General features: G+C 44.7%; 1 long non-coding RNA gene across 1 annotated transcript; it reads left to right on the top strand.

Moving 5' to 3' along the window:
* Positions 1–540: 540 nt before the first annotated feature.
* Positions 541–16,136, top strand: LOC118177978. Its single transcript, XR_004756002.1, has 2 exons — positions 541–1,113; positions 14,976–16,136. It is a non-coding gene; the product is annotated as an uncharacterized LOC118177978 (long non-coding RNA).
* The last annotated feature ends 9,329 nt before the right edge of the window (positions 16,137–25,465 follow it).

Genomic DNA, 25,465 nt, shown 5'->3' with positions numbered 1-25,465 from the left:
TCACTTCATAAAATGGTGGAGGAAGGATTAAAAACTACCATTTATCATGTGGTGAGGAACTGCAGTAAAAGCTTAAGTTTACCTTTGAAGCCAGAATTACTGATGCTATCAATATCTACAAGTTCAAATCTGACGTAGCAAACAAATGCAAGTCTGCTTCTACTACAGTAAGGTCACACAGGATCCAAGCCACGCATCAGGCAGCTCCCACACAGCACCGTACACCTTCAGTTTCCTAGTAGGATAGGGGCAAATAGTCACTAATTGAATTCACAGTTGCCCTTTACTCAGATATGCTCAGATGACAGATGAATTTGCATTAGTTTAATGTGAATCACCATGGATAATGGAAAACAATACTTATGCTAATGAGAGAACAGAGCAAAAGCTTTGCAAATGAGTTGCTATTTGTTCACCAGCCGGGGTGCTGCTGATTAGAAACAGGAGTGTGATTGATAGCTCTAGCCACCTCTGCTTCTGGCATGCCACCTCTGTCGGGCATCCCCACAGCACCCTTATTTCTCTCACAGCACCCTTATTTCCCCAGTGCTTCCCACCCCGCGGGGGCAGCCCCGCAGGGGAGAGGCGACCACACCTCAGGGAGGAGCACATAGAGGCCAAGGGACCATGAGGGCAAGGGGAACACAGAGCTGAGCGAAGCCCCTGCACTCACCAGCACCTTCCCAAGAGGACACAGCTGCTCTTTCAACCACTGGCCCCTGCTTTTTTCTCTCTCCTGCACCCACGGGCCTCAGGCCCTCCGCGGCCGCCATTTTAAGCCTTAAACGAGGGGGGCGCGTGAGTGAAGGAGGAGGAGGGAAATGTGTGGTGAAGGCGGCGATGAGGGGGAGACAGTGTGAAGAACCGCCCCTGCCTGGCTCCCTGCAAGGCAACAGTTCCTTGCCATCCTTGGAAGGACAAAGTGATGACTTTTTGGGGAAAAAAGTATGATGATAATAACACCTCCCTGAGTTTTGGGGTGGTTTTTTTCCACGCGGCGACGCCCAGGCCTTCTTTTTCTCTCAGAAGTCGCCGCCCCCGAGGAAGGCAGAGGGTGGCTTTTCCATGGGGTGGCAGCATGGAGATGCAGCAGGAGGAGTTCAGGAGACCTTGGTAAGAGCTCTGGGCTTTGGGGGCTAGGGATCTGTGGGTGGAAGTGGTCTGAGGGGTGCATGCACCGAGCCTGGCGTGTCCCTTTGGTGGTTCCTGCACAGCATGAGGAGACATGGAGGCCTTTTTCAGGAAATATTATGATCTGTAATGTTATTGTTAACAAAGATTGTCCAGTGGTGCTGGTGGATACATACAAATACATATGAGCCTCTGATCAGAAGCGTTTGAGGCAGAAATCTGCTTTTTTGGGTGCCTGCAGCAATGTGATCGAGCAAGGTGTGTTTCTCACTTATTAAACAAAGTCAACACCTCTGAGCCCTTGGTTTTGTGAATAAATACCTGGTGCCAGGAGAGCTGCCTGCGTGGAGGAGGCTTGTCTGCGTGGCTGATCAGAAAACAGCTCTTGCACAAGGTGAACTGATGCAAAGATTGGCAGTATATGGTTTTTAAAGACTGGGGGATAGATGAAAAGCCTGATGAACGTACATAAACACGCAGCACAAGAAAACATTGGGAAACCAAGAAAATACTTTTTGGAGCTGCCTGGCTGTTCTGATGCCTCGTGCTAGAACAGGGTTGGCACCCAAGAAACGTGAGCAAGCCAGGAAACATGCGTGGAGAGGAACTTAATTAGCAACATATCAGGAAATATGGCAACGACCAAGAGCCAAATATTATGCTGATGGGAAGGTGTGGGCAGAGCTGTGAAAGGACTTAGGAGCCAGCAAGCCACTTGCAGACAAAAACTGTAGTACGTGGGCAAAACTTTGTGTGGCAGGATGTGATTCAGAGGCACGGGCACAGCTGTATAGGGATTTGTAACCTGTCATACTGCTGAACTGTAGTTGTGTTCAGTTGTATGACAGGATGCTTCTGCCTGTGCTAGCTCTAGAAATTAGTTCCATCAATTTTCAGCCCAACTAAGTATAGTTTAAAATAATTAGGTTTTTAGGAAGGGAATAAGAAGGTGGGTGTGTGATGGCATTGCTTGCTTGACTTAATATTTCCAGCACTGTACTTTAATAATTTCTTGTACAGCTATTACCTTTTACATTTAATTAGTCATCAAATACAGAAGTGTACACAAACAATGGAACCCAGCATCTCCTGAAGGAGGACTGGAGGTAGGGTAGCACTTTATCATGCGATTTCCCTGAATACTTGAATGTAATTCTGGTGATTTCTAAAGCAATGGAATAGCTCCAGATGCAGGGTGCTACGGGAGCAGAATCTGTTCTTCTGCTAATTTTCATTCCAAATGGGTAAAGATCTCAATAAATGAATGCTTGGGAGATCTCTGAACTAAGGGGTCTTGCTCCCCTGAGAAAACCAGATCTGGCTCTGTTAAATAATGTGTTTCCGTGCTTCCAAGGTTAGAGGGGACAACTGCTCAGCAGGGGAAGATGCTGCTGCTGGGAAGGTTTTTCTTGTTTCTCCTCTCCCTCTCCTCCTATCCATCACACAGGGTTAGGCAAATCATGATCGTTAATGCAAGCAAATTGAACAGCTTTTCTGGCTTCTGCTTTCTGTGACCTGTTGTCTCACATTAATAGAGTCCAGTTGGTAGTGTGACCTTGTGCGGGGCAATTAGCAAATTTTCTGATGTTGATAGTTTGTGGACAAATTGCTCTTCTAGCAGGGTTTTGGCAGAAACGGTGGTTTTGGAGGAATGCGATAATGCTTGTGAAAGCCACTCACTGGTTCAGACCAAATGATGAAAACATACATAGCCCCTTCCCTTGGGCTCTGCCAGCATACCTGTACGACCACTGAAATTCCTGCAGCTGCTTGGAGACTGAGCAGCTGTGAGGATATACAGCACTCAGGAGCTATTGCATCCGTCTTGCATCTAGTACAAACATCTGCAGCAGAATCCATATCAGAAGTGCTAAACTGCACCCCTGGCTATCTAGTGGTGCTTCAGCAGTTTAACTTGCTGCATCTAAATTCTGAACATTAACTTCTCCCGTGTCTCAATCCCACGCTCCTTCATAGCATATCCTCTGCAGCTGGACAGAACTTTTCTCCTGATCCCCTTTACCCTTTAATCTTCCAAGGAAAAGTTGTACTAAAATGGAGCCTGCGTTCATCTGAACACACCATGCCTAGGACTCTCCTGGGACCTTGCTGCCTTGAACCCGTTTTCATTTGTTGATCAAAAAGTATTAAATTTCCTTTTTTTACATTGCTCTCTGCTCAGATTTTTTATTTTTCATTATCTTTTAAAGCACTGAGGAACCCTATCCCCTTCTGCTTGAACCACAGGATGATGATAAAGTTGTTTTTCCCTCCAGCTCTTTTCAATGCATCATTTAGCAGACCTCCTCTAACACATTCTGAAAAGCCTCTCTTATCCCAGGTGGAGGGTGGGGGGGAGAATCTGCAGGCTGGTGGGACTACAGAGTTGAAATCCATCTAGGTTTAAATAGCTCAAGGTCAAGCATGGGATGGAAAGGACAACAGCAGACTTCTGGAGACTTCATTCAATGAATTGTTGATTGGAAAAGCTCTTTCAGATCCCCGTGGAGCAGAATCTGGAAGAAATGTGTTTTCCAAAAGGAGGACAGCGGGTTAGTTGTTAATGATTTCAATAAAGCAAGAGAAGGCACATTAGGAGGTTGGCCATAAGGGTAAAAAAGGAGGCTGGTGTATTGCTCATTAGTGATTTGCTAAAATTAACTCCATTACCATGTTTGCCTTCATTGCAAACCTTCCATTTAATTGCAATTCCCAGTGAACTGCAAAGACGGGACCCTGTGTCGTGCTACAGGTTGTCAGTATGGGGAGAGAACCCAGAGCCGAGACGTGAACTGCTGCTGCAGGGATTGGCTCAGTGGCATGGCTCAGCCTGTTCAGCCTGCTTTGGCTTTACTGTTATCTTGGGAGGCCAGTGGGGATTTACTGTTGTACCTTTCCAAAGGTATCACGTCTTTTTTCACCAGGATGGGCAGGAATTTAAATTTAAAGAAAAACCAGAGGACCTGACCCAAAGGGTGGTGAAATCAGTGCCAGCTATGCTATAGATTTCTGCCAGCCTTGGATTAAGCCCCAAACCCTACAAATTTAGTTTCTGTAAGAAAACAATGTCATCGTGTTGTGTTTTTTTTTTTTTACCTTTTTCCTCTCCAGGTTCTTGCACTTCCTTTTATGTTCTTTTCTCTCTTTCACATGCTATTGATTCTCATCTTGTCTTTTATTTACTGCCAGTTCTCTCTTTATGTCAGGAATCTTATAGAGATGCCGTTCTATTTTCTGCATGCACCGCTCTGTTTTCTGCATTCACAACCTTTAAATAAAGAAAAGGCTTTGCTGCTCTCTGTGAAGGTGGCTGGCAGCTGCTAATTAATGTTCTAGTTCATAATGGAGAGTGAAAAATAAATAAATAAAGAGAACAGCTGGAATGCTCTTCCAGCATTGAGGGATATTCTGCTTTCATCATACAGACATCCAGAAAGTTCAGAAAATGATGACAGGGCAGTTCTGGCTAAAGACACTGAGGATGTGTTGACCTCCTTTTTTCCTCCCACTGAAATCCATGAGGATTTCAAGTGTCTGTGCCTCACAGCACTCAGTACAGCAAGTTCAGAAGAGAGAAGGGCTCGATTATGTGTGCGTGGATTTGAACTTGTGTCTTCAAGGTGGGAAGTTATTGCAAGCCTGTCATTCCCTTCAACTTCCACTCCATCCTGCTTTCCCAGTCCCAAGTAAATGTAGATGTTAGCTATTTCTGCAAACAGAAGCTGGTCCGGAAAGGGAAGGTGGCAAGTGGCAAAGCGAATGGAAGGAGAGAAAAGGAAAAGGAGGTGATAACAATTCTTTGATGGAAGTAGGTCAGACTTTAATGCTATGGCTTGTCTCTGGGCTCCTTCGGAGCAGTTATAGCTGCAGTTTGAGATAGAGATTGCACCGCGAACTGAAAGCAGATGTTCTGTGCGTGCAGTTAGCTACCAGCAATAAAATCCTAAGTGTTTGGAAAATGCAGTAATTCAGTCATGTGATTTTTATTTCTGTACTTTGGTCACCAACCCTATGATGGCACTGAAAAATGAGAGCAGATTGTATTTAAAAAGAAAATGGAAGAGAGCTGTCAGAAAAAAACAAAGTGGCTAAGCCCATTTTAATTAAAACTCAGGGTGAAGTAGTTATCTCATTTTTGTAGATGGCTCCAAAGCTCTGGTTCCTGCTTTATGTCCATGTTTTGTGTTTGTGGATATGATGCGGATAAACTTTAATTCTTAGGGTGACACAAATATGAGGCTACTTGTGGTTACAGTGTGTTACCGCAGAACTGGCTGCCAGGGGTTAGGCTGCTGCTCTCACTAATGAGTGCTAATGTGTAGGGTCATCGTTAATATAACGTGAGTTGTTATGATTGTACAGGTAGGCGCTCAGGTAGCATTAGAAATGCCTTGATAGATCTCTGGCACGGATTCAGGAGGGTATAAATCAGTCGTATAGCTCCGAGGGCAGAAGGACTGGGGAGTGGGACAAGAGGAAATGACAATAAGTGAGTCTTCCTCCTCTGCTTAGCCAGAGGTGGAAATATCAGAGTGAAATACTCTGCTTTTAGCTCTAACCCTGTCAAACCATAGCTACTGCTTTTAAATTGTGAAAGCTCACCTTATCTACCCTGTGTCTGAGAACACTGAGCATTTTCTATTTATGCTCCTGGAGCTCCGCGAATGAGCAGAGCCTCAGAAACAGGCTTCAAAACCAGAGTGCTGTTTGTGGCAAGTGGGTTTAGGGTGCAGGGCAGAGGTCCAAGCAGGAGCTGGCGGGGTGGGCAGAGAGCTGGTAGTGGAGTGGGGTCCACGCTGTGCGCCTTTGCTCTGTCTGTGCAACAGGTTTGCACTGCTGTGTGTTGGCTTCCCTAGGAAAAATAAAAGAAAAAAGAAGTAGAGCTGTGTAAATCATTGGTGTTGCTGTTTAGCAATGTGTCAAAAAGGAGAAAAAAACACTTCTGGGGAAACAGGAGCGTTTTTTACATTCCCAGGGCAGGGAGGAAAGGGGTGGGCAGCAGGTGAGGAAGCGGGAAATTTGTGGTTTGGGTTGAATGAAACATTGATTTGTTTTGATGGAAGAGGGGGAAGCGATCCATTTGATTACTACTTGACGTATTTTTAAAACAAAAGATCTCAGTGATGGAAACAAAGGAAAGGATTGGTTTAAAAGAGAAAAATGCCCAGAACATGTTTCAGTTTTTCTAATTTGTTTTTCTTTGGTTGAAAGAATGTATGAAGTTGTGTCACATGTGTTAGTCCCTCTGCATAACTCTGTCAATACAGTTTTTACTAAAAACACCTTCCCTTATCTATTAAAAATGTTTCCTCCAAGGGGCAGTGGTTGTTTAGTGCCAGCAGAGGTTACTTAGTTAATTGGTGTGTGCATGCAAAGTGAAGAGGCTCTGAGGTTTCAGAGCACTGGCGCAGGCTCAGCCAAAATTGCAAGAAATAAACAGTATCTGTCCCTACTGCGTTTATCCCCGGGAGACCTGCAAGCTGCCAGAGCTGCCAGTGGCTGTATCTTTACTGATGCAAAGGGACTCTGTTGTGTTTTTATGCAGGTCCATATTGCATTTACCAGTTACTTTTTGTGTTTTCTGGATGCTGCTTATGAAAGACACGCAGCTCTTTGAAGCAGACCAAGGTTAGATCTGGTGACCTTTGCTGATATTTTTCCTGTTTTTTTTTTCCCTTCTGTGACCCTCCCCACTTTATGTTTTTTTCATTGCATGTGTGTTGGAGGCACATCGTGGGTGAGCAAATCTCAGGGTGATTCTTTCCCAGCTGGTGAAGAACAAACAAGGGGCCCACACATGCCAGGAGCGTGAGATTGGCTGGGTGATGCCATTGGTTAGCTAAGACAGTCGGAATTGTTTCAGCAGATCAGACAGAGAGAGCAAGAAGAAAAGCATGCCCTGGGTTTAAGTGGGGATCCTGTGCAACGAACGAGGCTCACGGGACCTGTATCAGAAGCAGATAAATGAGCTGTGAAGCCCTGCAGTCAGTAAGAGGAGAGCAGGCAGAATCAGCTGCAGTAAGTTCAGCTGCATCGCTGTGTGTTTGCTCGTCCATATGGATGAGACAGGGGCATGGGGAGGTGAAGGCAGCCTGCAGGCAGGATGGTTGCCAATACAGGAATGCGGTGGAGCACGGTGTGTTCATGATTGCATCTGGCAGTGCTCTGCATGAGGTCCAGCAGATAGACAGGATGTCTGTAAGTTCTAGTTATTGGCAAAACCAGCAGAGGAAGAATAAGGAGCAATCAGCTGTTGACCTTTCTGGTGGGTAATGCTGACTGTTTGTTGGTCACAGCTTCTTGAGTTCAAGGCGATTGCTGCATTGCTGGGGCATGCGAGCATTTTATGGCCTCTTAAACGTGTGGGGAGCTGAGGATGCCTTGTGATGCTCTGCGTGGAGAAAGACAAATAGGCCAGTTAGGAGAAAGTAACAAGGACTTACAGAAACTCCAAATTGCAGGCTTGGCTGTAAGTTTACCACTACCTTGTCTAAGAGGAGGGGAGAGGATGAATGAAGCAGGTGGTTTAAAAGGAAGACCACAAGAAGGTGTCAGCTTTAATAGCTGTAGATGGAGAGGATAAGAGTGGCCACCAGCTTCTTAGTTATTCCTAACCTCCAACCAGATTCTCTTCAGCCAAGCTTGACCAACAAACTTCTATTGCTTCTTGCTGTTTCCTGGTAGCTCTGAGTGTTATTGCAAATAAATGTCAGCAGTCCAGAGCCAATTTAAAAAAAAAAAAAAACAAAAAAAAAAAAACATGCAATGACAAAGGTAGAATAATGGGAAGAAGGAAATGGGTATGGGTCCTGGCATGGAATTCAGGGTCCACCAGGCTGGTCTCCAGTGAGCTGTGACCCTGCTTTGCAAGGACTGCAGGGGAAGAGGAAGAGCAAGGAATTAGAGTGGAGCCTATGCAGAGCAGGAAGGGATGTGGGGAAGGAAGAACACGCATTATGTGGGAGTGAGAGGATGGGGATGAACACAAGGAGGCAAACACAGCTGGGGAGTTGTACAGGGTTAGCATAGAATGAATAAAGACACATTCAGGGAGAGAATGATATGGAATGGGAACATACAACTGTGATTTGCAAGGAAGGTTTGGGGGGATATTTTAACAAGGCATGAATATCTAACTGTGTTTTGAGGCTGAGCCTGGATTCTTTCACTTTCAGATTGCAGCCAAGCCTGGCATTAAGTAAATGTGGTGCCATCCTATGCCCCAAAGAGAAATGAGTCAGGAGTTGGTGCTCACATCCCCAAAAAGATTAGTTCTACTAGGCATTGTGGTTTTTATCTCCAGGGTTAAATAAGCCTGATGCACTCTGTGTCACTACAGAGCTGACCACTGAAAGGCAGGACTGGGTCAGCCCAGAACTGGGAAGCAGAGAGCTGCTGTGACAGGTCCTGGCTGAAAACAGACTTTAAGGCTCAAGCTTGGCATTTTCCCTCTTTGGTGGTTTATGTGTAGCAGAAGCTTGTGTGGGTAACCAGTCAACCAGCAGAAGAAGAAAGCTGTGTGCTGCACCGAAGGACAGTTACCTGCATGTCAGCCAAGGAGCTAACACAGCCCCTCTGGTACCAGCCAGCTTTGATGTGGATCTGAAATCAGCTCTTGCTGGGTCTCTGAAGCAAGACGTTGCAGCAGTACAAACTGCTGCTCCCTGCAGAAAATTAATAAGGAGACTTTGGATTCCACCCTGCATCTGACCTAACCAACTAAATAGGTTACACTAAGTTTTAAGAAATGCCCCAGTTTTCCCTTTAATAGGCAATTTTTCTGCTTAATTTGCAGAACAAGCAAAAAGCTATTATGTAAAATTTATCAGCAGCAATTGGCTCTCATTAGGGATTGGGAACAGGAGGCTTCATCATGAGGAGGAAGGATGCTCCAAATTTTCATTTACCAGCCTCAGTTTTTCAGTGCTTATGCTGACCCTTGCCCTAAGCAAATGTGGACACTGAGCCTTGTCTATTCCCACAAGAGCTCTTCTCACCTTCCTCCAGCCTGGCTGAAGCAGTAAGTAACCTGAAGTCCTGAAGCAGTAAGTAACCACTTCTGGCAGAAGCGCATGATCCAGGCTGAGTGAAGTGCCTGCAGATTGCAGAGCTGCTATAACAGTGTTTGAGCAGTGCATTTTGCCATCTTGAGCAATACTCAGCTCCAGTAGAAATATTTTGTTCAGGAGACGCAGAGCTCCTTGCTGGGCCAACAAGTTGGGCCACAAAGATCTGCAGGACATAGGCTATTTCCAGGGCCAGCCCAGCACTTTAGGTTCCTTGTTGCCTTTCACGCGAGTTCAGCCTTTACGTGCCACGGGGCCTCAAGCAGCTTGGGTCTGGAAACTATTCCCGAGTCTCACATCTTTACCAGAAGTGGTGTAGTTGCTAATACCCGCCAGGCTGCCTTCTCTTACCACTCTTATCTCCGAAGTCCTGAGCTGGATGCAGTGCAAAAGCTGCTGTCCGTATTTCCTGGAGACCAGAGCTCAGCATGATGTGAAATCACTCATGTTTTCTTCATGCTGCAGCAGCGTATTTTGGCTGCAGCTGAAGACAGCTGTGACTTGTGCTGTGCAGGGGGACAGGTAAGCTATAATATAGCTTCCTCTGAGAGACATTAGGGATGTGGAAATTATTACTGACACTGAAACATTCAGATGGGGATTTTTCCTTTTCTATTCCCCCTACAGTAAATGTTAATTATACATGAAGGTTCACTACAGCAGAAGGGATTATAATTAATTTATATTTGAACTATAATAGATTTCACTACAAACTGCATTTCATTGCAACAAAGTGTATTATGACTGTTGTTTGCTGCCAGTAATTTAAATAAACCGACCACAAAGCAATGCATCCATTAATCCTGCATTAAGGACAACAGCAGGCGGATAAGACTATGAAAAAAATAAAGCAAGTCTGTTTGACTTGTGAACAGAGCTTGTGCTTGCTGCACAACCTGGGGCATCTAACCTGAGAAATGCAAAAACAAGTGCATTGGAACACAGCAAATTTGGAAAGTAACATTTGGGTCCAAATCTGTCTCAGCTTGCCAAGAATTGAGAATTTATCCATGTTCTATCTCTAGTCTAAATGGGAAAAAATAGAATCCATCTGAAACAGGAGTGAGCCTTTGTTCTTCTCGGGGCCCAGTGTCACACACCAAAGCAGCATCAAGGCAGTAGTGATGTAGGAGATGGGCAAGCAGGATTCTAGTCTTGACCTAATAGAAAGTCATTTGCTTTCCCGTGCTTCTTTTTCCTTTTCCAACATTACCTACCTAGCTGTTTGCAATGTGATTTTCTCCGAGTCAGGATTACACTTACAAATGTAGCGACTTCCCAAGCAGTCCAAGTCCTAAGTATGAGTCCAAACATACCATGTGGTATATACTAAAAGCACAGAGTGGCAAGTTGATAACGGATTGCTTGTGTTTCCTGGTTGCTGCTGCTAACACGCCAACCCCACCGCTCTCCCTGCTTGTCAGCTTTTGTGATGACCCAGTGATAGCAAGTCTTGAACCTTTGGTTTTTTTTACCATCAGGCATCCCCTGACACCTCACAGCCCTTCACTGGTGTGTGTCAGACTCTGCCGATGCTGTCTGTTGCACCATGTGCTGTCACCTTCCGTTTCTGAGCACCATCTAACAGTATTTCATCCACAGATGGGAGCTTCAGCCTTGATGACCCAATTTCAGACCGCAGAAAAAGGGCAAAGCGGCTTGTCAGGGGCTTCAACAAAGAGCTCAGCAGATGTCGTAAAAAGCAGAGAGGAAGGGGCAGAGCCAGCTCCCCTCTGCCACTGCTAAATGTTTCCCCTATTGCACTGCCAGGCTTCGGCCAAGCAATGTAAGCTGCAGGAGAAAGGACCAGGAGAGAGAAGAGCTGGGAACAAACACCGTATGTAGTGTCAGTGTGCCCAGCAAAGAAGATAACAGACTGGAACAGTGTCCAGCCTTCATGAAAGGCAAACACAGGGTGTGAATGCGGCTACTGCCCTCTTGGCATCCCGGCTGCCATGTCCTCAGGGCAGGCACTCTGTCCTTTCAGCCACCCAGTGTAGGACTCTACATAAGAAATTTCACTGCCTGCTGTCACCGTACTGGTGTAAAGCTGTGTGTCTGTGCATGGCTGACCCTAGTTTGCCTCGATGGGGCAGCACTGTTTGGGCTGTATCGGTAGCCTGATGTAGGAACTGGTATCAGGCTCAGGACGTGCAAGTCACCCTCACCTAGAGGAGCTCAGATGATGGAGGGAGGTAGATGTCAGCACTTTGTCTTCCACAGAGGGCTATTAAAAGCTGTGCTGATACTGCATGTGGGGCCCATGCATGCAGCACATCTGGATGTACTCGAGCTATCTTTATGCTAGAGAGCTCGGGCACCAGAAAATGAAAAGTGCCATCAGGAAAGTCAGCACAAGCCTGCTGGGGCAATCCCTGCCCAGTCTGCACTTTCTTTGCTTCCTGGCTGTTTTGTGGCTGTGCTGAAGGCACTCACGGCCACTTCAGAGAAGTCTGGTTTGCTTCCAAGAGCTTTCTTACACAATTCATGCTTCTGCTCTAGCTCGAAAATTAACAGACTGTTTTATTAGATAGGCTTTATTATTCAGGAGGACCCATCCAAAAGCTGGGAGCAATTTTAATCCCAGCAGAATGACACCTTGGCAGCCAAACAGTTTTGCTGCTAAGATTTTTGTTGGAGGTGTCTGCTGAGAAAAGGAAAGAAGTCCCGAACAGGCTACTGCAGCTCCTTCAGAATTGAGAAGATGTGGGACAGGATGTCCTAATTTTGGAGCAGCACAAGGCAGCAATGAGGCTAGTCCTTTCCCGGGAGATGCTGTGGGAAATGAAGAGATGGGACTCTGGGGGCAGCATTGCCATGCTTACCTTGTTGAGCAGAAGTCACTGCAGGGAGTGTGGTGACATTGCACTTTTTAAAGACCTGATACCATTCATTCCCTTCCCACGCACCCCACGGTGTGAATCACAGTGCAGGGAAAAATACCCGCAGAAGCCAATTTTTCTGTGCCATCTGTAAGTGCACATTGTCCTAAAAGAAGAACTGCTGTACTCTCTGGCTCCCAGATATTCCTCCTGGCCTGCAGTAAGACTGCTGCACCTGTTCCTCACCACGAGGCTGGGTGGAGGCAAATCTTCTGCCCCCTACTTGTCTGACTTGGCCTGAGATGGAAAGCACTCGCACTGAAAATATTTCAGTTTGCTGCTGCTTTGCAGTTGCCAGTCTCGCTAATTTCTGCTCTGATGTCGCCAGCAGTGCCCCATTAATGTTATTTATAGTGTTTGTGCCGTGGGCCGTGCTCGTGCTCAAGGATTGTCACTGGTCTGCAAGGAGGGAAGAGCAGCTCGAACCCTTTCCTCTCAGCCTGGACTGTATCCCACATTCTCCCAGTCTCACCTGGGCTGCCTGCTTCTACCCCAGACTGTACCTTGCTCCAGCAAACTGAGCCATCCCGGGGCTTTTTTTAGTTGTTTAGAACTTAGTTTAAAAAACACACTAAGTCTTGAGGCCGAGCAAATCCGATAAAGATGCTTCAGGCGAAGGCAGTCTGCAAAGCCAGATGCAAATGCAGCCAACCAGAAACCAAAAATGTATTAATACTGAGAGAGCAGGCAATTATCCTTCTATCAGAGTCGCAGGATTTTCAGTGGGTATGACTTCAGTGCTACTTCAGGACAACCAGGCATTTTTTTTGGCTGAAAATGGAGAGAGAGCCGTAGTTGTTCAGCCATAGTTGCTTCAAAGCCTTTGTCTTTCCCTGCGTGATACCCAGGAGCTAGAATTAACTGATGCATTTAACAAGCATGTCAGCCCACGTGGGAAGGACCTTTGCAGGTGACTGGAACTGCTAACCTGAAGTACTAAAAAATCATGAGTCAGGCTTTATCTCATGCCTCTAATCCTAAAAATTAAAAAAAGCAGCAGCCAGGGCTTCCATATTTACCTGCTGAGGTTTCAGTCTTCAGCGTTGATGTCTGTAGGGTGTTCTGCCTGCAAGCTGAACATTTTAGGTGATCAAATGACTCCGGAAGCTCAGGCTTTTTAGCTAAAGGACCAAATATTGCCAGAGACAGTACATCTGTAAGCACTGGAAACTCTGTAGTCAGGAAGTAAATCCCCAAGGAGCTATCTGAGCACTTAAGCTGATCTCTAGTACTGAGTGTGCACTGGTGGCTGTGTCGGAGAGGGAGCGGAGCAGACGCCGCGTGCCTATGGAAGAGGCCCTTGTATCTTTAAGGCATCCCATAAACCACATGGCCTGGAATCAGTCCCTGGGTGAAAAATTTTTTGCAGTGAACTTGTGCCCTGCTCCTTATGCATTTCACATTTTTCTGCAATATTTCAGCTTGTAAGAAGCCACTCACCGTATTAATGATCAGGAAATAATAACGTTCGCAACCCAGGGCCAAGTACCCTCCATCTCCCTGCCATCTGTAATAACAGCGCGCTTAATGGATGTGTGCAGGATGTTCTCCTAGGAACCCTCGGGGAAGGCAGAGCTGCACCGAAAGCACACTTGCTCAGCTGTTGCTGGAGAATTTCAGCCTCCTTCCAATTTTTCAGCGCCGGTTTGGTGACTTTCCCAGTGACGTCAGTCTCTGTTACCTGCAGCAAGTTCTGCTTTGTTTCCTGTCTGGACTAGGAGCTGATTTCTCTGTTGGCACAACGGGACCTCGTGCACGGACCGTGAGCCTCCTGTGGCAGAGATGGATGGTGATCAGCGAGAACCAAGCGGTTGCAGAGTCTCCCAGCAATTGCCAAGCGTGATGGAGGAGGCTGTCAATCAGCGGCCAGCAGCATCAGTGTTATTTTAAATCAAATCTACCAGAGTGGCTGCCTGTGCTTGTAAATTGCCACTGGGTAGCAATTACAGTTTGCCAGCTCGCTCGCTAACAGCCTCGCTCCCTGCTGCCATTACTGCGTTGCCTGTGCTGCGTGCCTCTTGTGGATACCAAGGCAAAGGAGGATACTGCCTCCCCACCCGAGAGAAAACGCATTTTGAGGGACACTTTCCAGAGTGATCGGTCACAACCGTTAGACCTAACACACAGCTTGTTCTGCCATCTAATTCATCTTTAGTTTTCCAAGAGACCAGCACTAAAGAAAGCGCAATTACTGGATTTGCTCTAGGAATCAGACTAAAAGCTGATGGCATTTGTTAAAGTGGTATGAGCATAATGGCCTCCACCAGGCATTAATCACCGTGAGACTTTGAACACAGGAACTTGGGCTATTTTTCAGAGCCCTGTCAATTGTGAGCAATGTGTCCTTGGGCAAGCATTGTCTTTTCTCTGTGCCCCCCTCCCCTCACTCACCGCTGAACAAAGCATGCAATAATACTGAAGTGCCTTTAAAGACTAGCTCATTGATGAATGAGTCCTTACTGCAATTTTGGGGGATCTTTGGATGCCAACTACTATTTTAGTGCAAAGTAGTATTGATTATCATCATGCATATATAATACAGTAAGTTGTTACTCATTTCCTTATTGCTTCTCTTCTCTGACATTATCCTTATTAGGTACCTCAGGGGGCAGGTTAATAAACCCCTGTCTGTTTACATTAAATACTAAAGGAAGTGTTATCTTTAATACCATGCCACACACTACCCTAGCAAAACCTATCCATTTGGCACAGGGCTCCGAGGCAGCGTTCCAGCATGTCTCCCGAGCGTCAGGCTGGAGTTGTGCAGTGATATATGTTTTCTTTCCTTTTCTTCTGCTGTATTTTGTAACTGCTAGTCTGATCTGGCATTACTACCTATCATAGAGAGAGGGTGCTTTTTTTTTTCTGAGTAATCTCACAATACTTATTTTTATAGGTATATTGAAGATAACAATCCTGCTTCTGAATGGGAGATAAGAGAGAGACAAAGACAGAGCTGCTGGCTTTTAACTCGCATGAAAAGCTTCAGATACTACAGCAAAGAGGACCATATATGAAGACAGAGCTGTGCCGTAACTGGTAGGAGAGAGAGCAATGTAGTAACTTTGATACGAACACTGACCTTCTCAGCATTAAGCATACTGCATGATGTTATAGAAATAAGGCTTAAGATGCAGGTTCACAAGGGTGACAAACTGATACTGAATTCGGCAGCACTGGATTGTCTAAATACCTTTGTAGATAGGGACGTAAATGCCTTATTTGATAGGAGTTAACATGACTGGAAAAGTGAAACGTTAGCACAGTGGAACATGCTCTGTTTGAGGTTGTGTCTCCACTTTCCACTGTACCTGCCATTTTGTATTACGGGTTGCATGTGTTACCAGCCTTGCCCCAGGCAAGGTTAATGAATTGCAGTTCCTCTGATCTGCCCAGCTGCAGAGAGCTGCACCGTATCTCGTTGAAGGATCATCGCTGGGAAGCTATCGTGCGGCAATCTGGAGCCATCGGCTTTGATTGTCTCTCAGTGGTTGGCCAGGAGCCACGGTCAATAGATTTGCAATGCAGGGATGCCAGCGTGGCGGGTGCCTCAGTTACTTCTCAGCCCAGCACATGGCAAAAGGCTGAACAGAGCAGGGAAGCCAAAAATTGCCAGCTGGAAGCAGGGTGGTGCAGGAGAGAGGGCAAACAGGCTGCTGCCAAGCCTTAATGCCTGTAAGGCTCAGGGTCACAAAGGGAGACTATTAATACAGATTTTCAGATAGTTTCCATCTTCCTTTCCTTTTGTTTCCAATATTTCCTAGTTCCTATCTCCTGTAAGAGCAAAATTGGCAGAGCTGTCAGGTCTCCTCTCTCCTTACCACACCATCGGTCAGATCGTGTATGAATCTGGAGCAAGGAAGCAACCACAGTAATTTTACCAGCATTTTACCTAGATTATGCCAAGTCTGGTGTGCAAAGGACTTGTTTAATGACTTTTCCTTTCCCATACAGAGAGGGAGAAGCATTCTCATTTAATATTAATCTCCTCTCCACGGATTCAGGCTGCTTGTGACACTGTATCAATTATTAAAACTAGTTTAAAAAATTCCCAGGATTAAAGAGATTAGTTTTTTGTTGGTTTTGGTAATTCCTCCTGCTTTTGCATCTCTGAGGCTGTGAGTGCAGCACAGCTACTGGGTTCCTGTTTGCTTAGAGTTCACCCTATTCAGGGGCAAAATGAAATTTTCATTGCCATTTATAATTGCCAAGCTCATGCATGAGTTGTAAGCAGCTCCAACAGACTGGATGTTGTTAAAACAATTGAAGGCCTTTTGGGTGACAATGTTAGGTGGGCAATCACTTGTACACTACCTGTGGAATATTAATTGCATGTTTGTGCGTACAGTTAGGATCTTTCTATAGGATTTTACATTGTGAAAGTAAATTTAAGAGAGAGAACAACATGTGCAGCTTTCCTCTGTGCTGGTGTGTACTTCTTGTCTGCATAAAGCAGGCGTTCTCTTTCAGCAAGCAGTGGAGGTTACTCCACAGTCAGATCAAAGAACCTCATGTGCACTGTCCCAGATTTACAGAATGCCTAAAGATCATCAGCTCTGCAGTGCAACTTCGTTAGCTGTAGAAGAACAGCTCACCTGCTCCAGACTACAAGTTAAAGTCAGAACTGCAACTAGCACTTAAGAAAATATAGAAAAAAGGATTAAAAAGAATATTCAAAGTGCTTTAAACAGATCTATTCGTGAAACCTCACAAAAACTCAATCCCAACATTATCTGTTTTGTTTGTTTGTTTGTTTGTTGTTTGTTTGGTTTTTGTGTTTTTTTTTTGCTACCAGGTAAAGCAAAGCCCTTAAATGGGATCTTTCCTGGGTCTTCCCTTTGCTAAGCAATACTGCCTGAGCAGTCCTGCTCATCACTCCAGCTGAATGGAATATTTGTGGCTTCCTATATTATCCCGTAAGTGTACCTTTGCCTTAATTAACTGGTCAGACAATCTTGCTTAACAAAAGGAAGACCCAGTGAAATTCATATGTAAAAGCAAGTTTCTATAATTACAAATTAATCAGGAAAAATCCTCAGTAATCTTTTCTCACTAAATATTTCCTGTTAGAAAGAATCAGATGGCCCATTATTTTTCTTTCCAACTGTTTCATGCCGCATGATAGACTTTATCAATCAGCCCCAGAAACCAATCTTCTCCCAGTCTCCAGCACAGTCATCATCAATCAAATGTGTAAGCAATGGCGCTAGAGCCTCATCACAGCCTTTTCTTTGCTAGCAAGCGTCACAGCTCAGGGAGAGAGGTGGAGATGCACATTTCAAATATCCATCATTCTCTCCCGCAGAGGAAGGATGGTGGGAGGAGAGGAGAGAGAGATCACATGTGTTAAAATGTTTTATATTTGTTGTTAGTGTCTCTGGCTATAAACTGATAAGCTGCAGGAGCTGAGAGCACAGAGGGAGTCTGGCATGAATGGTGCGTGTGGGAGGAAGGTCAGGAAGGGAGGAAAACAAATGTCTAGTTGTTACTACCATTATTTGTATTATAGAGGTACTACCGACCTCTTAGATTGCACATTCTGTCCTCCTAAACACCTTTATAAAAGTCAGGATCATTATCTTTGTTTTCTAAGTGGAGAAACAGAGAAAGGTTTGGCTTGCAGAAGGTAAGCAGGCCCCAGACAGAGGGGAGAAAAGAGCTCAAGTTTCTTGACATCTCTGCAAATCAAGCCTATAATATCTGCAAGGAAGACAGAAAACAAGATGTTTCTGTCTTATGTCCCATAACACTGTTGATACCCCTACCAAGCACTGAGGGAGTTTATTCACTTGAGGTTTCTTTAAGCCATTCTTAGTTACTGAGATATGATCTCTGGGTGATTCTAGTTGCCTGCACTAACTACTTGAAGAAACCAGGCTAAGGCTGCGCATGGCTCCTTGAAACACGTTGAAACATGGCTCCTTGTTGGGTTTAAGCAGGCTGAGAATTGTAAAGCAAACGTTTACCATCCTCAGCATTACCATTACGATGTTGTCAGCATTACTGCAGTCAGACCACAGCATGGCAATACGAATGATGAAGAACTCAGAGCTGGAGTGTAGGCTTTGGATGACGACTGGTATGGTATGTTTCTGCCCATCCCTGTGACTCATAGATGCTATGTTGGGCCAAAGTCAGTGGTTTGCATACCTATTTCTCTATTTAAGTTATGTACTATATTGAGCTGGAAATGCAGCAGCAAGTGGATTTTTTTTCAAAGCTCTGCTCTGAGCAGTCCTTTGTGCAATACAGAAGCAAGGTACCTCATCAGGCTGGCTTTTTGCACTGGGCATATATTTGGCACCTCTTACCTGTTTCCCACCTTGGCTGGTCTGGTTTTCTGTTGATCTCAATTCTGCAAAACCACAGCAAAGCTCATCACTTCCATCACTAGGCTTATTAAGTACAAAGTATGTATATTTTGGCCAAAATCAGGTGGGGAATTAGTAGCTGAGGTGCACAGGCTTCCCCATTCCTGCTTCCTCGGGTACCCATGTGCCATGCTCTCTGAATCACGTCCCGTTCCTTCATCACATAGAATGGGCTTGCTGTGGGACCATTGAAAGGCAACATAAAGAATAAAGGGCTCAGGAAGGGGATGGATGGAGGTACAATGGTAACTAAGCTGGCAAAGAAAGTTATGTGGAATCAAATCACCTCACGCTTCCATGCCTTTCTGTCCTTTAAAAAAATACTCTGGATGCCAGTTTGCCCTAATTGGCTCTTCATTCTGGCAAGGCAAAGAGAGCTCAGCTTCTTTTTCACTGCCTTTGTGTCCCTGCTTCTCGTCCTAACTTAGTTTAGTCTTCTGTGAAATTGTTTTCTCTGCAAAGACAGAGTTGCCTCATCTCTTGTAATTCCACTAGAATAATCCTTGGCTCTGTGCTAGCAAAGTGCTGAGCGTAGTCATTGAAGGGAGCGCTGGGGAAACATCGGCATCTGCACACATGCACCTTAGTGCTGGGGGAAATCAGGCAACTCGGAAAGCGCTGAAGATTTGCAAATATCTTTCTTTCCTTTAACACTTGCTCTGTGGTGAAGTAGAAAAGGCTCAGGAAGCAGCCAGCCAAGGAAGGCATGCCAAGTGAGCAAAAATAGTGGGGCACTGGAGGCAAATGCGGGGGGAACAAGTGCTTTGTGCAGGACGTCAGCACATACACATCAGGGCAGTTTGCGGGCAGTACACAGAGAGCCCTCGGACTGCTCAGCAACTGAGCTGAACGGGGCCACACCGTCAGCATCCTGCCTCCACTGACCTTACACAGCTACTGCGAGAGGTTTTGTCCCGGAGTGCTTATGTTCTCAGCTGACAAAAACCTGGAACTTACCTGCCTGTGGAACTGCGCTCTGAGAGAAACAGGCCTAGTCCTCATTGTTTAGCTAAATAAAAGAACTTCTTCAACCAGAATAATGCTCTTATTTTTACGCAGAGATAAAGAGAGGTGAAGCATGGTTCTGTTAACCTTACAATTTCTGACTTAATCATCGGAAGCCTGAACCACGAGGTGCCAAACCCGATGGACAGCTGTTAAACGTGTGATTTAGAGCCAGAAGGGAACGCTGTGGGAGGCCTCCTTCACACAAGTGATTCTTTTCCCTTGCTAGATAAATGATGACAATAATACCAAGCTTAACAATTCCCAGTTACGCTAAAGATCATCTCTTTCTGAGAGTTAGCCAATAGCGATTTTCCGATATTATCGACATCGCCTACAGTTCCAGGCTCATCACACCAGAGTCCTGGCAGACAGTTAGCTCACTGCTCCCCGTGGAGAGAACAGGACTTATTTCAGAGTTTATTGTCACCGTATCACTATTGTGCCTCGGGTTATCAGCCAGCATCCAAATGGCAGTGCTCGGGAAGCTGCTTATCCTGTAGCCAGATTGTTTTGTAATTTCCTGTTATTATCATCTTGCGTTTGGTTCTGAACGCTGGTCATTGCCCACGAGGAGATTTGAGGTAGACAAGCGTGCTCCAGTTAGTATGGCAATGCCCACGTTCATAACCTGGTCATAACCCACGGCACGCTGGACTTTAACGAAGTCTGATAGGAAGTTGAAAATGTTCTGTGGTTGTAACAGGCAGAGTAGATCCAAATCAGAAATAAAAATGACGTGGCTCAAGACAGAAGGATGTAGAGCTGGAACCCTGGAGTAGGGAGACAGCAATTGCCTTGCAATTATGGGGTCTGTCACTTACCATTTATAATGTGCTGGGTGTCCTAAAAGATGAGAGGTTGTCATTTCCTTTATGGATATGCTTGTTTGTTATGCTGACAGGCAACAGAGTCTCAACTCAGACACCCATTGTAACTAATTAAACAGATAAACCAATCAACAAACATGGCAGAGGAGGAATTTTAATGTGAAGAAGTAAATATATTAGTTAGGGTGACCTTGCAGTGGTTCTCAGTTTAATTTTGTATAATATCATATTAATTAATTTTAATTACCTTAAAAACACACAAAGCACCACAAGGCAGTAATGACAATTGTTCCAAGATTCCATAGCCACTTTCATCCAGAGGGACTCCAAATCATTCTACCAGCTGTCTAGATTGACTTTATGAAAATGGGGATGTGTTAAAATATAACTCCCTTCTAGGTACCAGTATGCTGGACCAGTGCTTGCCCTCTGCTGAGCTCAGTAACAGGGACCGGCTGGTGTAGTAATTGACTCAGGCTCATTAAATGGTTTTTAGATACCAAGGTGAACAGCACCTTAGAAACACAGCTGGCAGATGAAAAGATAATATTTAATGGATTTTTCAACATGTACATATCTGTATCAGTCGGTATCTGAGTACTGCAAATAAGCTGAATTTGCTTTGGGTTCCACAGTATAGAGAAAATCAGAATAGCTTTGGGAAATTTCTTGTTCCAACCAAACATTCTTACTAAGTAAAATCCCTACAAAAGTTAAAAGGGCAATCAGAGTAAGGGAGGTCCTCCAAAAGATGGCTCACCGTATCTCAGATATTAACATCATATAGGTACTATTTCTTTGCAGATATTATTAAGGAAACCCACGGCTGAGTGGATGGAAGTTTTTGTTTTAGTTCAGGCATCAAAATTAACTCTTTCTTTCTTGCCCATCTATTTACATGGACTTTGTCTTGTTCATTGGCAGTGTATTGTACTGTGACTAATATGGGGAAGTCTTTGTACAACCCTTAATTTTGACTTGTAGTTCACCTCTGTTTCAGAGCAGCACAAGCATGGTGTATCTCCTACCCAGCTTTGTTGCTTTAAATGTGGTGAACTGGGCGATCCATTTTCTGTCTCTCTCTTTCATAAAGCCATCTGGGTACATCAGCTGTGATGGATCATTTCAATATTTTGTCTTCTGTTTTGGAAATGGAGCTTTCCCTACCCTTTTAGATAAAAGCTGCTAATGTTTGAGCCTCCATTTTAGTCTACCAGGCCATAAGACTTCCTGACAGCATATTTGTGTCGTGAGCGTGTGACACTGCTCCTTGCTTCACTAGGCCAGACCATAAATATTGTAGAGCCAGAGCAAGAAATGAGAAGGGGGATTTACAGTGCATAGCATCGTATGGCTTGTAGGCTAGGTTCATCCCTGGGTTAGCGCTGTTCAATTCAGAGGAATTATCCCAAGCAGTGAATCTGCTCCAATGGCAGACATGCAAGACTGGAATTTCAGCTCTGTTTTTTTTTAACTCACTCTTGTCCAAAATATATGGAAACTTGCTTAGCACAGGGTGCTGGGGATTTGTGCAAAGCTTGGTTGCAGAGAGTGGAGAGAATTTGAGGCTGGGATTTGACTTCAGCTCACTTGGAATTGAGGATCTAAACCTGTCCAACTTTGAGATGGATCCAGGTGACAGCCAGGATGAGAACTTGTCAAAGCTGGTAGGAAAGGACTGACAAAAGAAAAGGCTGAGGGACACTGAAGAAAGGTCCCCAGAAGGTTTTAAGAGTGGGCAGATTAATTTCTTTGTTGGGAAATTCAAGGTTAGTTACTTAAAACAAACAACAAAAAACTCTTTGATTTTCTAATTGAACTTTATAAACTGCATTTGTTACTGGATAGCTCGACAAACTGCTTGTGTCCTCAGAGCAGTAAGACAGCCAACACTTCAAGGATACGGACTAGGAATAGAACATAGTATTGGCAATACTGCGAGTCACTACATCCCCCACCACATGGTTTCATTGGGTAAGGAAGTAATGAAACTCTAAGAGGTTAAATGTTCAAACTTTCTAATCAGCCAGAGGTTCAGAACAAATAGTTTGATGTATGATCTACTCTCCTTTTTCAGCTGAGTTTTAGTTTCTTTGTGGTCATTCTTATAATCTACCTGCTCACATAAAAAGCAGTAAAAATATTAAAGGTCTGAGTGTTTTATACAGGATGAAAGGTGTTCGTGCATGCAGGAGCTGTGCAGTGGGCTCCCAGTGGAATCGCAGGGTAGGTGGAATTTACCCATTAGTTTAAATTTTGAAGAATGTCAGTTTATAGGGAAATCCCTGAAATTGATCAAATTATCAGTTCTGCTTATTTAGAAGCAAATTAAACTTTATGGTATTTGCAATGCTTGATAATTTGGACATACGAGCTTGTAATAACAAAAACCTCTCAGTCCCACTTAGTGCCTCCCCCCCAGCTTAATGTGAAAACATTTGCATTTAAAATTGGTGTTTCCTGAAACCAAAATTCAAAGACATCCCTTGCCAAAGGAGGTGTATGGAGCAGGGAGTGAAAAGGAAATGACAGTTATCATATCTGTCTGAACACCTCTGTGGCCTGTTGCCATAGCATCTGAGCTCTTCCGAATCACCAGCCAATTTTAACTGCTCAGCCCTCCTGTCCAGGCTGGAGGCATTTCCACAGCTTCAAATTCATTCTTCCTATGGAGAGTTAAATGGAGAGGAGGGGAGGGAGAAAGGTGTGGAGAGACCAAATAAATCAGGGTCATTTACAAAAAGGTTGAAAATGGAAAGAAAAGGAGGGGAAAGAGGCAAGTGCTCACAGTAAAATGAAAAATGAAGTGCTGTGATAAAAATGATGCAGTGTCCAGGCAGCCCAGTGCCCAACCTTGAAAATCCCATGAGTAAAACATTGCTCAGTGAAGATGAATCCTTTCACCTAACCTTGTTCACAGTGACATCTTTGCAGGTTAGAAAATTACTACTTTCTCACTTCGCAGCTCTCAGATGAGTTCCTGAATATCTCTGCATATGGATGGGTAGATGGGATTGGCTCAGGCCGAGCTGAATTGGCAGAGAGATTCCCTAAATCGAGGAATATTGTGCAGTATCATTCTTTCCAGTAAGAATATAACGAGGAAAAAATGCTCCCTGAAACAAACAAAGGGACCTCAATATGTTGCCATCAAGCTGTTCTTCAGCCATTGACCAGGCTTAAATAGCTGCACTGCAGCAGAAATGCCTGGAAAAACCACGAGGAGTTCAGCAGAATTGCAAAAGCTCTAGGAGCTTGTGGGTGCCTGCTCCATTCACAACCAAAAGGATTCCTGCACCTTACATTGTAGCTCAGCCCTGAATGTGCTTTCAGCTCCATACTGCATCCATGCAGGATGGGATCACTGGTCTTCCCTTTGTCCAGGGGGAATTGAGACAGTCACTTGGAAATTGAGGTACTGTGACTGTGAGGCTGCATGCTTAGATTCTCAGTTAGGAAAGGTCCTTGATGGGGCTTTTTGAGTATGCATTTTGGTGTCACCAGTGTCACCAAGGCGATGCCCAGGGACACCCATGAATTAGAGGAGGAGTTCCCTCACTAGGCAAAGCTGAGCAAAGCGGTGTGATCTGCAAGGAAGAGGCTCTGCAAGCCAGCGCACTCCCCCTTCTCCCTCCAACTCGTGAAGTCGCTTCCCAAAGGCTAGTAATTTAGCCTAGGGGAAACAGCAAAATCCTGTAATATCCTGCTCCTTCTTACGCCCCCAGGCAAAGAAGATAGAGAGGATCATGGAGTATTGTGTTTATCTAATGGATTTATTACTACTTAACCAATGCAGTTTCATCAAAACAGTGCTCAAAGCTGATGAAGCGGGGTCTGACAGAGCACCAGAGCGTGTTGTTTGTTGATAATCCTTGCCCAGTTTTGATCCTGAGGCAAACTTAAGAGCCAGAATGCCTTTAGGTAATTGCTTTTAGGCACATTGACAGCAGCACGTTGAGAAAAAAGGTTTCTTAGCTACTCTAATCTAACACTAAACATGCTCCCTGCATTTTAGTCCATGTAAGATGAGGAAGAGGACTGCTCAGACCTCACAGGTCACCGTTCCTAATGTTCCACCCAACTGGCATTAAAAGGGGAACAGCTATTCAGGCCTCAGAAAATGACGTAGTTCCTTGCCACGGGCAAAATGGGAGAAAAAAAATGGGTGGCACCAGTGTCCAAGATGCTAGGGTGAAGATTGACAAGAAAAACCTGTGTAAAGGAAACAAGAAACTCTGTGAATTCTCCCTGATCCTTTTAGGATCAGATTCTTTAGCTGGAAAACACAGTAATAAATTACAGACCTGTCTCAAATCATTGGAGAAAAGCTAGATAGAAAAGCAGAAGCATATGGCAATGAAAAAGCCTGCCTCGCAAAATGGAAAGGAGATCTTTTCTGGTTCTAGTAATATGTCACCCTTTATATAAACTGGCCCAAAGCCCAAAGAAATGGACTGTTGCTTCCATTTACAACAAGACCATGTCAGGCCTTCTGATGGCTCTATGAATAAATGCTCCATTATCTCTTACGGATATGTTTCCAATACGTTATCTGACCCTGGGTTTATTCATTCACAAATTCGGTCATCTTTTTAACAGAAGCCAGTGCCTTACTTTTATCCAGGAATTTGAAAGAGCTCCACACATATCAGTGATTTCAGCTTGTTAAATGTCACCGAAATGGAAGCTGAGGCATGGAGAAATGAAATAAATGTATCCAAATTCATGCTGTGAGTCAGAAACAGAGCCAGAAATAGACTGGCATTGAACATACCAGAAATGATGAAAGGTCAGGTCTAAACCAAGGACTCACTAGTTAGATGAAGCTGCCTCTTTCCACTGACTAGAGCCAGGATTTGCTGTGTGCACAAAGAACAGCTGATACAATGGGTGCTCTTACATTGCCTGCACAGTTCTTGCCTGCACTTGTCTTTCATTTCCCCGTCTATGTTTGTGTCTTGCTGCTCATCAGAAGGTGTCTAGCAGCACCCTGTAGCCCTGTTTCAGTGGTACCTTTGAGCCACCGTTACTTGCAGCCTTCCAAGAGCTGTCATTTGAGTGAAGGAGGGGAATGCCTCAGTTGGGTGGTTCACTTTATTTTTCTTGCAGAGGTTTGTATCGCAGCTAAGCAGATTACATAAAAGAGTCACTGCTTGATGCAATTTGTGTTAGTTCATTAA

This window comes from Oxyura jamaicensis, chromosome 24 (assembly GCF_011077185.1).
Source record: "Oxyura jamaicensis isolate SHBP4307 breed ruddy duck chromosome 24, BPBGC_Ojam_1.0, whole genome shotgun sequence".
NCBI classification, from domain to species: Eukaryota; Metazoa; Chordata; class Aves; order Anseriformes; family Anatidae; genus Oxyura; species Oxyura jamaicensis.
Note: the sequence above shows the minus strand (reverse complement) of the source record. Positions and strands in the feature narration are given on the sequence as shown.